General features: G+C 40.4%; 1 protein-coding gene across 1 annotated transcript in view; it reads left to right on the forward strand.

Moving 5' to 3' along the window:
• The first annotated feature begins 917 nt into the window (after positions 1-917).
• The window catches only part of LOC148350368 (tenascin-like), a 44,080-nt gene continuing 31,437 nt past the window's right edge, over positions 918-13,560 (forward strand). The window contains exon 1 of the mRNA XM_088355984.1: positions 918-1,040. The gene's annotated coding sequence lies outside the window, so the exon portion shown is untranslated. The remainder of the gene's footprint in view (positions 1,041-13,560) is intronic.

Consider the following 13,560-nt stretch of genomic DNA (forward strand, 5'->3'; position numbering starts at 1 on the left):
CCGTCGTGTGGCGCCAGCTTCTCTCACGGTTGCCATGGCGCCCAATTAGCCCCGCCCGTGGGCGCCAGCTGAAGCTTGTTGACAGATTGGCTCCCTGTCAGTATTTAAACGCTGTCCTGACAGTCCCCTTTTGTCGGTCCGTCTGCGAATCTCTGTTTGTACGCAGCAAGCCCTTTTTTTCGCCTGCCTTGTGTTTTTGATTTTGTTTTTCTCCCGATCTGTTTGATCTCGCCCACAGTTACTCTCCTCTTCTGGTTTTTTACTTTTTTCCGTTCCCGACACCCCGTGCGCTCCTTTCCCTTCTCCCCAATAAAACTGTGAGTAACGCTACGCAGTGGGTCCTGTTTCTTGTTCTGGTCCTGACAGTATATGAAATGATGGCATGTTTAAAAACTGAACAAAGGAACTATTAGCATTAGAAACTTATTGTTAAAAATGGATAGAACTTACAATAATATCCAATGAAACTAACTAGTACCTGGCATCCACATCATCGATACAGCGCTAGGTTTTAGTCGGTATCCAACGCAAGCTCTTGTTAAAAATCGACATTGAAAACCAAGCTAATAAAAAGACGATTTAGCAGGCGTTGCTCAAGTTGAGATAATCTCGCTGAAAGCGCTAAAAACGATAAACAAACATAAACGGTTGTCGTAAAACGAAACTTTAATGAAATTGTTACGAATAAAGGCTTGAGGGAGTATAGCTTGTAAAAGTCTCCGTATCATCCTGCTTTATAAACATGTAGCTCGTCATGATGGCCGGGCTAATAAAACGTAATTTGTCTGGAAGTCCTGACCTCATTTGTCACTTTATTAGCAGAATTGATTTTTAGAGCCCGCACCCCCGCCCCGGTTTAGTTCAACTTTCTGCTGGAGGCGTAGAATGCTCACATATCAGCTTTGTCGGAACGCCAACTGACATCAGCCTATATCCTCTGTCGACGGATTAGCACTTGTATCTTCTCATTTGGACCTTTTAGCGGTTTAACTCTGATCTCCGAGGATTAAAATTGACCTCATAGCCGGATTTCACCCGCTGTAAGTATGAATTAGAATCATAATATGATCATCAAAATATGAACCCTAATGAAGGTTTTTTTTCCGTGCTATAAATCGCGTTTTTTTTCCATAGTTTGGGTGCGACTTATACTCCAGTGCTACTTATGTGTAAAATGAATAATTAGTAATTTTAAGACTTAACCTTATGTGTGAAATTGTTAACTCATTGTTACGGTATATCATTTTACATGTTATTTTAACACTCGACCACAAGAGGGCGCTCTAGGCCTGTGTTGATCATTTCAACTTTACTGGTAATTTATAAAAACAAAAATGGCACTGAAAAAAAATATATATTCTTCAGATTACAAGCTGCAAATAGTGAAATATGCAGACGATTACGATAATCTGTATTACTTATGATTATAGTATTTCTGTAGTATAACTGTAGTATTATTATTTTTAGTATGTATGTACCATCTCTGTTGTATTTTCTAGTATTTCCATATAATAATGTCTGTTGTATATCTGTAGTATTTTTGTACTGCAGTGTTACTATCGTTTTATTTTTGTAGTATTTTTGTGACACTTCCATAGAAGAATTTTTGTAGTATCGCTTTAGGCGTAATTTGCAGTATTTCCGTTGTAAACCTCTTGTAGATGTATTTGTGTAGTAATATTTCTCTAGTAGTTTTATATATTATAGTACTATGTGTTGTTATTTTTTAGTATTTCAGTAGAAGTATAATGGATGTATTTCCAAAGCAGTATTTTGGTAGTATTTTTTGTCATATTTCTTTAGTATTTTTGTAATTGTCTTTTTGTAGTATTTTTGGAGCAGTAGTAGTATTTTGTAAGATGGCATTACTCTAGTAGTATTTGTGTAGTTATTCTATACGTTTTTTTTATTTTCAGAATGAAAGCGAAATAATATATGAGGGGTCCGTGTTTTTAAGCAATATATTTGATGTTTAGTTTTGCAGCTATTGTGTAGTAGTTTTGTTGTATTTCTGTTGAAGTATTTTTGAGTAGACACACAAATTGACAATGGGGACCCTTCTCAAGATTTCTTCAGGTCTTTGAGTTTTTCTTTACCTTCATGTAGGTTTTAGATCAGGGGATTGTGTAATATTAGCCTGTAACCTGTGCAGCCCTTTGAGACTTCTTGAGATTAAGGGTGTCAAAAATAAACATGACTTGACTTGACTTAATCGAGCAGCAGAAAGAAAGTTTGGAGTTAGCGAGAAGCAGAGGTGACGACGAGTCTGACGTGAGCAACGTGGAAGAAGGAAGCCCTCATAGTCCAAACCCCAGAATTGGGGAACTTGTTTTAAAAGTTACACAGACGATGAAGATTTCATTGGATTTAGGTATTTGAAGTCAAACGGATAGTTGGGTAAGCATCTGAGTTATCTGAATAACTATTAATAGGTTACGTCAAAACTCACGTCTTGCGGGTGCAGAGGTTCGTTGACAGACTGACAAAGAGAGATTGAGCGCACTGAGCTTAAATAGGAGGGAAGCCAAACGCGTGGGGCCAATAGGGGGCAATGGGCAACCGTGACAGCTACCCGTCAATGCCGAGGTCAGGCTCATCTCTGAAGATTGGGATGAAGCTATACACCGAACAACAACAGCAACCAGATGATGAAGGTGCTGTATCTGAGTCAGATCAGGAGGTTTCTCCATCTGCTGGTAACCACGGAAACTAGTATTATCTGTTTCATGTGGGGGAGAAAACTCCTACCCAAAAACAGCTTGGAGAGGGATGGGTGTCGAGTCTATAAAGATATAAACCCATGGCTGACCAAAGAATTCAGGCAGAGGCAGGAATTGAAGTTTAAAAAGACTACTGCAGTAGGAGATCGATTCGCCAGCCGGAGCAACGTGGCCCGTTCGGCTAACCGGATCTTTCTAACCACTTCCGGTTTCAGTAGAATAGAATAGAATAGCATAGAATAGAATAGTAGCTGCATTTATTGAAGTCACGCATGCGCAGTACATACAATGGAGTCATGCATGCGCATAACATTCAGGGTTGGGTAGGGTTACTTTAACTGGATTACTTTCAATTACTTTTGGATTACTCCAATACCAAATATGTCACGGGACGCGGTGGGGTCGAAGGGGTGATCGGACCAGAACGGAGGCAGGAGGCAGGAAGGGAGAACTCAATTGCGTTGACGATCCATAGGTTTTATTTAACAAAATAAAAGTTGTCCATAACTCTGGGACATGACAAAACAAACAAGTTTCTTCCAACTCAACTAAACAAGACAAGGCATAACAGACGGAAAATGTTTAAACCTAAAGCAGGACAAGGCATAACAGACCTGGGATTGGGTAGGTATGTAATGAGCCCGCACCCGCAAAGCCCAAAATCCAGCCTTAAATAGCAGACACTCGATTAGTTGAACTGCTTCAGCTGGGTCCAGGGGGCGGGGCAGACCGGTCGCCAAGGCGACCATGACACAAATATGCTAATAAAAGACAAAAGAAACTAAATATGAATACAATTATGACTCACAACACGTGGTAAGCTTTCTCTCCTGGCTTTGATCTCTTTAATCTCCGGCAAAACTAACATCAAGTCATTTCAAGTCATTTTTATTTGTATAGCCCTAAATCACGAAGAGTCTCAAAGGGCTTCACAGATTGTTACACTATATTACACAAACTATTTTCAACCGACAAGAGGAGTAAGTTATTCGTATGCAATGGAGTAGAAGTGAGTTTTAAGTTTAGATTTAAACATTTCCACTGAGGTTGCAGATCGAATCTCAGGGGGAAGAGCATTCATTATAACCCCAGCTGACAAATCTCTCACCATGAATAGTAATGTGATTGATATTGTCAAGCTGTTTTGATTTATTTTCGTTTTGTTTCTGTTTTACTAAATATTAATTCCCCTTGTAGAGATCAAAGAGATCAAACCCAGCAGAAAAAGCTAATGTTGTGACTCATCCATTTGCAGAAACTGTAATAATAAAAACCTCATCATCCAGTCCAGCGTGAATGTGGATCTTTGGTGGGACACGTACACCGCGGTTACATCAAATGCGACAGAAACAAAATGAAAAGAAATCCAAACGGCTTGCCAACATCATTTTTGCCGTTCCATGTATTCCAAGCCTGCACAAAATGTAGTAATTGTATTCATATTAAGTTTATTTTGTCTTTTATTAGCATATTTGGTATTGGAGTAATACAAAAGTAATTCAAAGTAATCCAGTTAAAGTAACCCTACCCAACCCTGATTACATTACACACAATGGAAAAAGACTGAAAAACGTGGATCTTTGAATGTGACTATGTGTGTGTGTGTGTGAATGATTACTTGTGTATTAAAACATAGAAAAACAGGTTCAAAAAGTTAATTTCATAGCAAGTTAATTTGTAACATAGGAGTCTGAGAAATACACAATAACTAAAAGTAGCTTACTTTACAATGGGCACCGCCAGTCCGTACTTACCCAAGACATACCATAGGAAGTGGCACCCTCATGACCAATGTTCCCTGTAATTTTCCTTACGGGTCTGAGCGTTCACACAAAGTCGGTGAGCAACGCTTGAAACAACAGTGAGCAACCATAATACCAAGTGTGGCAAGATAAATAATGATCAAACATGTCCAAAACTTGACATCAAGTTACATATTGCTGAGTTTCCGGCAATGCAAAATTATTTTTCTCTTTTGAATGAATTGCAAAGGTTGTACAGCCTACAAACGTCGTTTGTTCTTACAATTCTTTCACAAGATATCCATTTCTTTTTCTTTACTGATATATTTTGTCGTATAATATTAACATTTTTGGGGGCTTATTTAGTCGGTTGTAAGATACAGAACTGTACTTAATCACATTTTTAGTGGAAGTACAATGTTGGCAACAAGATTCACTTGATATAATTGGAAATTATTTGAATGCAACACAAACCTTTTCTTCTTTTTTCCGTGTTTTTTTTCTACTTTTTTTTTAAATTCCTTTAAAAAAAATCTCATTGTGTTTATTTTTTCCGCGATGTTACTTTTTTCTTTTTGTTCTCTATTTACTTTTTTCCTACATTTCTTTCTTTTCTTTTTTTCTGGCTTTTTTCTAAATTTTTCCTTCTCTTTTTCTGTTCCTTTTGTTTCTTTTTTTCTCAGCTTTTCACTATTTTTTCATTTTGGTATTTTTTTCTTTTTTGTTCTATTCCCCCTTCCTTTAAGTCATTTTGTGCATAATTTTACATAATATTTGGTCATGTTGGGATTAAAGAAGCAAAAACAACCTGAAGAGCCGTTTAGGACCCGAAAGAGCCAGTTCCTTTTAGTGAGCCGAGCCGAAGAAGCTGGTTCTCTACTAACTTTACTCAACTTCGTTCTACTTCGACTCGACTTCAAAATACCGCATTTAGGACACAATTCAGGGAAACTCGTGTATTTCTACCTACATGCACTGTAACTTTGACTTAAGTCGCTTCTTAATTAGTAATTTTGAGCCCTCATTTTTGTGCGCTGGCTAGATTTTCTTGTGCGCTGAGAATGTGCGAGCAGTGCGCAATTGCACACGCGCGCAGCTTAGAGGGAACACTGCTCATGACCCAGGTGGTTAAGGGATCCGTGAACTTAAATTAAAAACAGTTTCTTATATACACATTGATTTTGCCCAGACTGACATTTCATATAACGTGACCTTCCTTAAGTGTCTTGTTATTGTTGGCTAGGAAAGTAACAAGTACAAAGTAGAGGCTTCATTGGAAGCGCGCTGCAAGCGATTTATTTATCGCGATGGCCGAACATCTGATTACATTCAGCACGAGTCCCGCCAATAATTTTTCCTGATGGATAGCCGTTGTTTAAGCTAACACAGACTTGTTTACGCGGCGAGTCCGCCGGTAGCCCGGCGAGAGTGACATCACCTGAAATCCCCCCAGCTGCTTGGCAGAAGGAACCAGTCCACACAGCTGTTAACCTAATATTTCCCTTTTTTGTCGGCGGGACTCTTCTGGTGGAACACCCCCGCCCTGAAAAACCACAGGGTCTTTCTGTATGTCAGCTAAATCCATTTGACGCCGTTAAGTTAGATCCCATTCTTTTCTCGGTTCTCTTTTTTCTTTAGAATAGAATATACCTTTATTGCCATTGTTACAAAATGGGTTAACATATTGTGACAACGAAATTGGGCATGACACTCCAGTTTCACACATTCACAGTGAGGTAAAAAACCCAAGAAGATAAAGGAACAGAGAAGATAAGGTTATAAAACAAGGAGGATAAGGTTATAATTTACACAAAATTTACCCAAGAAATGTCGGCATATAAGATGTTACATACAGTTTGGTATCGTAAGGGTTTGTGCAATATGCATTTGGTGCAAAAATAGTCATCATAGTGCAAGAAATAGTCAATATATGCATTTAGTGCAACAATAGTCATCATAGTGCAAAAAAAGGTAGTCAACAATGTGCAAGGTGAGCAGTAAACATAGTGCAGTCAACATTGTGCAAGAAACTTAGACATGAGGACCATTTACGTTCGTATGAGGTAGTGTTTTTGCAAGTTACCTCTCAGTTAGGTCTCAAAAGTTGCATGCAGTAAAGGTTTCACGTATTTAGTCGTGTATAACGCGCTCAAAGTTTGGGTATGCATTATAAACGGGGTCTTACGGTAGAGATTCTTCGGTTTTTGCGGTTCACGGGGACCAGAACCACCCGCGAAAAGCGAGAATCTGTGCCACATTTCATTAGAGCAGACTTGCCGACTGAGATAGAGAGAGAGAGGGAAAGAACAAATAGAAATGACTTTTAAAGGTATACAGTATTTGAAAATAGTCAAGTTTTTTGGGGGGGCGTACTTCATTAAAGGATTTGCTGACTTACCAAGAGAGTAGAAATAGAAAACATTGATTTTAAAGGTACAGTATACAGGATTTTAATTAGTCAATGTTTTTTTTTTGCTTCATTAAAGCCACTTGCCGACTTCTAACAGAGAGAGAGAGAGAGAGAGAGAGATAGGAAAAGTTGAACCCCAGTATTTATTCTAAATTAGTCGATGTTTTTGTTTTTTGGCGCACCTTGATCAAAGCCCCGATGACTGAATTTGAAAACAATTTGTTCTTAAAGGTCTACAGTATTCTAAATTAGTCAAAGATTTTTGGGTCGCGTCTTTATTAAAGGGACTTGCCGACAGAGACAGAGAGACAGAGACAGAGAGAGAACAAATAGAAAACAATTCGTGTCAGAACCCGAACAGACGGTTCTCACACAAGCTTTATTTTATGGGAATGGGGCAGTCATGCGCGTGAACACAAACGCCAGTGATTCGGCAATCGCTGGGCGGAAGAAGTCAGACAGAGAAGTCAGGCGCGGGAAAACAGGAAGCCAGGGGCAGATAAGATCCAAACCGGACAGGACAGACGGGATCGATACCGGATACTGGATACACTAGCAGGATACCGGACAGGGCAGGACATACGGGATCGATACCGGATACTGAATACACAAGCAAGATACCGGACAGGACAGGATAGACAGGATCGATACCGGATACTGGAGAAAGATACCGGACAGGACGGGACAGATGGGGTCAATACCTGATACTGGATACACGAGCAAGATACCGGACAGGCCAGGACAGACGGGGTCAATACCTGATACTGGATATACGAGCAAGATACGGGACAGGACGGGACAGACAGGATCGATACCGGATACTGGAGACACAAGCAGTATACCGGACAGACTCAAAATACACGTCTTGCAAGTGCAGAGGTTTGTTGACATGTGAAATGAAATGATCTGCATTTCTATAGCGCTTTTCAAGTCAATGACTTCCCAAAGCGCTTTACAGTGTGCTTCACATTTCCCAATAGCAGCCTTGTATTGCAGCCATGTAAGACGCTAACCTGCTTATTGGGGGTATTAGGTGTTCAGTGTCTTACCCAAGGACACTTCGACATGTGACACGGACAAGCCAGGATTCGAACTGAGATCCCTTGATCCCAAGACGAGCGCTCTGCCTCCTGAGCTACAATGAATGTGAATGAGAGCACTGAGTTTAAATAGGAGGGGAACCAATCAGGCAACGAGCCGCAGCTGGCACCAAACGAGCGGCAATTGTGACAATTTGATTCTAAAGATATATAGTATTTTAAATTAGTCAGTATTTTTTGGGGGGCGCGTGCTTCATTAAAAGGACTTGCCGACTTACCGACAGAGAGAGAGAGAGAGAGATGCATCATTTAAGCAGTCTGATGAAAGGAGCAGGACATAAACTCTTCTCAGCGAGATTGAGAAGAACGCAGAGCAGGTGTACGGTCACAGTATAGTATGAAAGAAGCTATTATATGAATTGGCCAGTTGGCATCTCAAGTCACGGGGTGCTGGCCATTCGGCGTCAAGTCACATTTGTTTGTGACGCCCTTAATCACAAAATTTCTCAAAGGACTGCAAATCAAAATTACACCATCCCCTGATCTGAAACCAACAAGGCGTGAATCTTGGCTGTCTGTAATGTTCTTGTAATGTGGGAAGCATTCCCTGTATTGTTTTTTATTCGATCTTAAAACGTTTTTTTTCCTGTGAAGGAGCAAACCCGCGATAACTGGAGCGCAAAGTAGCGTGGTGTCTCTGTATATTACTATAATATTATTATAGTATATTACCATATTTGTGCCATGATTGGTCAAAAATAGTGCAGACCACAATCGCAAAACAGTAAGTGCCTCATCTCTCGACCCGCAAGACACCTACAGTCTATTTTTAGTAACAATATCCAAATCAATTATGTTGACGTTTTATAATGAATGCGGTTATTCCCAATGCACAGAGACGAGGTGCCTCTTCATTTTTTTTCCCATCGCCTTGTGCACAATAAAACCGGAGTTAAGCATTGCTTTTTGGACAAGTACCAATATCTAGAGTAGTGGTCTCTATCCATTTTCAAGCTAAGAGCAAATTTTTGTGTCTAATTAGAGCAAAGTGCTACCAGTTTTACATGCATTTCTAAAATAAGAAACAATCATGTTATAACTATGTTATTATCAGGGTAATTTTTGGAAGTAGGGTTAAAAGACTCAGTCAACCACTAAAAAAAGACTAATTTTACTAGAAAATCACAATGATCTAGCACTTGGGAGCTACTTTCGGAACAGGTCTCCGGGCACCTCAGCTGTCCTCAGAAGGCACCCCGTTGGAGACCCCTGGTCTAGTGTTATAAAGTTTCAATGTAGTCTTCTTCATATTTCCAATAATGTATTGGTACCCGTTAGATGGCAACCTGGGCTGTGAAGTGGAAACTTTCTGCATATGCTGTCACTCTTAAGTTCGAAATTGCCGATTGAGCTGAAATTGACGGAAATCAAGCAGCTAGCGAAAATTCACTGTTCCAGAAAGCAATGTGAGAGATGGATAAAACAGAAGGACGTCCTAAAATATATAAATCAAAACTAAGAAAAACACACCAGCTCTGGTGTATCTGGTCATAAATCAGACTTTATAGAACTTTAAAAAGAATGTTGTGAATTGTATTTTGGTATCGTGTTCATTGTTTACCTGATGTTTGTCACTTACAATGCTTAGTTTGAGACAAGAAATAAGAGGAACAAAATATGATGCCGATTTTTAATTAAAGAACAAATAGGGAGGCGCGATACACACGCATCATACACGCATAAATAGTGTCAATATCACATGTCGAGTGAATTTATATTGGCATTGTTAGAAACGAGCACAGAATTGAGTTGAAGTTTTGCCCAGTGGCAAGATCTAGTATGCCATATTCCTCAGAGGGCGCCAAATGGGGGAAGTGGTGAAACTGCGCACACCTGTGTCAGATCCCCACACACCTGACCTCAGCACCCCTAACTGACTGCTCCAACAGAATAGGTTTTTTGTCATTGCCATTGTTATGATTATTTCTTGTCGGACAGTTTGGTGATTTGTTACTTTATAAGGGGATTGTTATTAAACAGCTTTTTAGCAACCTTTTTTGGGGGGGGTTTCCCAGTATAAGGGTCCATGATAAGATGATAACACCCAGTATGAGTGCAAACTTGACAAGGATCAGTTCTGTTTATTTTTTTAAATTCTTGTAACGCGTTTGATGCATTCTTAGTCCAAACGCCCCACTTAGCAACAAACAAATAATTGTATTCGCTTCTCAAAAGCTGGCTTATTATTTTAAGCGAGAAACAAGAAATATTTTCCATGTTACGCCCCGCTCCCGTGTATCCGGTATCAATCCCGCCTGTTCCATCCTGTCCGGTATCTTGCTCGCGTATCCTGCATCTGGTATTAATCCCGTCTGTCCCGTCCTGTCCAGTATCCTGCTCCTGTATCTGGTATCGATCCTGTCTGTCCCGTCCTATCCGGTATCCTGTAGCCGGTATCGATCCCGCCTGTCCGGTATTCTGTATCGATCCTGTCCTGTCTGGTATCCTGCTCGTCTGCCCCTGGCTTCTTGTTTTCCGCGCCTGACTTCTCTGCCCCGCTTCTTCTGCCCAGTGATCGCCGAATCGCTGGCATTTGTGTTCCCACGCATGACTGCCCCGCTCCCGTAAATAAATCTTGGTTTGAAAACGCGTTTGAGTCTACCGTCTGTTCGGGTTCTGACAGCTTTATTGTCAAAAATATGCTGCTTAAGTAGAGACGTAGGTAAGGATACATATTGCGGTACTAGATATTATTTTGCGGGATGAAAATATTTAAAATTTTAGAAATTTCCATCACAGTTATACATGTACATCAAAGCTTAAAGCGCAACCACGCGTTCCCTAATCTGCTAAAAACAGAAAATGGATTTCATTGGCGACTTGTGAATTCTCCTGTTTGCTCTGCAACCCCGGCGGATTGAGTTTGACTGAGAAAACATTAGGCTGCCATATTTCTTCAGTCACCCTGTTAGCATTAGCGTTCGCCCTCACTCATCCTTGGGATTCTTTTACCCCCACAAGTATTTTGATTTGACAAAAAGTGGACCTCACGCAACAATCTCTTGCTTGCTTTTTCCCCAACCGCGTCCAATTCGGAACGCGGGCTTTTGCAGCTGTGCGGAGGGAAAAAAGTGCTGAGTCGCAGCTAGCTGGAATGGCCTCCGTGCAGTTAGCACAGCCGGACCTCTCCCACGAAGACTGTTATATTTCATCCATGACACTTGTCGAATGGATGTTATTACTTTGAAAGGAAACAGTACGCTACGTGGACATCAAAGGTGCACACACCCCTGTTCAAAAGGAAAGTTTTCGTGAATTAAAGGAAATAAATGGGAAAAAGTAAAACAAATATTCTAGTAGACAAGATTCTCCTTATTTTCACAAAAACATATAAAAGAAGGTCTTTGACAGGTTTCGAGGCTTTTACAAACCTCTTGTACTATCGAGTCATCTTTGGTTCACCTTCGGCATATGTGTTTAACAATCTATGGTTGGAAAATCCTTGTCACTGTGATCAACTAGATGTTTTCCGTCAGTCCTAGCACCAACAAATGTCAACAATAGATCTCAAAGAGCACTGGTAGCTTTGCCAAACTTTAATACAAATACAGAACATCGTGTAACCATTATTCATGTGCCCCTTACAGATAATTCCAACGACCTGTAAACACATTTGCCATCCATATTAGTTCATGTTTGTGGCTCCGTTTCTGCTTAGCGTTTGCTGCCATTTTTTTGACCAGCATGCAGAAAAATACAGAATGCTATGTGGGCTAGACTGCATTGAAGGTAGAGTCAGCACTGGGAGACTTAACGTCACGAACCTCCGATTTGATATTCCCAGGCTGGCAGGAGAAGAACAGTAACTCAGAAATCTGTCCAATCGCCACAACAAAGAATCAACCCAGTATGGGATGGAAATCAGCACAGAAAAAAACAAAAGAAATGATCAACAACCCCCAAGGTATCACGACAAACGTCACCATTCATCACCGAGAAGAAATATCTTGAAGCCGTCATATTAGAAGAGGCGTTACAACCAGAAATCATGGCGAGGATAGCTCAAACCACAGCTGCCCTTGACAGAATCAATCCCATCTGAAGGGATAAGAACATAGCAGTGAAATCAAAGATCAGACTCATGCAAACGCTGGTGACTTCCATCTTTCTCTACGCTTGCGAGACTTGGACTCTAACAGCAAAGCCGGAAAGGAAAATCCAGGCCATGGGAATGCGATGCTTTAGGAAACTTCTGGGCGACAGCTACATTGCCCATCAGACAAACGAAATAATGTGCAACAACATCAGGGGATATGTTGGACCCTATGAAGAACAGATGTCAACTGTGCGCAGACAAAAACTGCAGTGGTAAGGTCATGTCACAGGATTATCAGAACTGGCCAAGATCATTCTCCAGGGCACAGTCCAAGGGGGCAGGAGGAGGGACTGACGGAAAAAGAACTGGGCCGACAACTTCAAGCAATGGATTGGCCTAACTTTGGTACGATCCAAACGCAGGAGAGGAACAGTCAGCAGAAGTGTTCCCTCTAAGAAATGTCAGTCTGGGCAAAATCAATGTGTATATAAGAAACTGTTTTTAATTTAAGTTCACGGATCCCTTAACCACCTGGGTCATGAGCAGTGTTCCCTCTAAGCTGCGCGTGTGCGCAATTGCGCACTGCTCGCACATTCTCAGCGCACAAGAAAATCTAGCCAGCGCACAAAAATGAGGGCTCAAAATTACTAATAAAGAAGCGACTTAAGTCAAAGTTACAGTGTATGAAGGTAAAAATACACGGGTTCCCCTGACGTTGTGTCCTAAATGCGGTATTTTGAAGTCGAGTCAAAGTAGAACGAAGTTGAGTAAAGTTTGCAGCGTTTGTCGAGAACCGGCTTCTTCGGCTCGGCTCACTAAAAGGAACCGGCTCTTTCGGGTCCTAAACGGCTCTTCAGGTTGTTTTTGCTTCTTTAATCCCAACATGACCAAATATTATGTAAAATTATGCACAAAATGACTTAAAGGAAGGGGGGAATAGAACAAAAAAGAAAAAAATACCAAAATGAAAAAGTAGTGAAAAGCTGAGAAAAAAAGAAACAAAAGGAAGAGAAAAAAAGAAGGAAAAAAGCCAGAAAAAAAAAAAAAAAAGAAATGTAGGAAAAAAAAAAAATACAGAACAAAAAGAAAAAAGTAACAGGTCGGAAAAAATAAACACAATAAGATTTTTTTTAAGGGAATTTAAAAAAAAGTAGAAAAAAACACGGAAAAAAGAAGAAAAAGTTTGTGTTGCATTCAAATAATTTCCAATGATATCAAGTGAATCTTGTTGCCAACATTGTACTTCCACTAAAAATGTGATTAAGTACAGTTTTGTATCTTACAACCGACTAAATAAGCCCCCAAAAATCTTAATGTCAAGTTTTGGACATGTTTGATAATTAATTAACTTGCCACACTTGGGATTATGGTTGCTCACTGTTGTTTCAAGCGTTGCTCACCGACTTTGTGTGAACGCTCAGAACTGGGAAAATTAGAGGGAACATTGGTCAACCGTGGAGAAAGCTGTCCAGAGTTGCATCCTCAGTGGTTCCCCGACAACCCAGGCGGTTAAGGGATCCGTGAATTGGGAACTGGATTCCATCACAGTATT

This window comes from Urocampus carinirostris, chromosome 16 (assembly GCF_059441175.1).
Source record: "Urocampus carinirostris isolate Australia breed hairy pipefish chromosome 16, RoL_Ucar_1.0, whole genome shotgun sequence".
NCBI classification, from domain to species: domain Eukaryota; kingdom Metazoa; phylum Chordata; class Actinopteri; order Syngnathiformes; family Syngnathidae; genus Urocampus; species Urocampus carinirostris.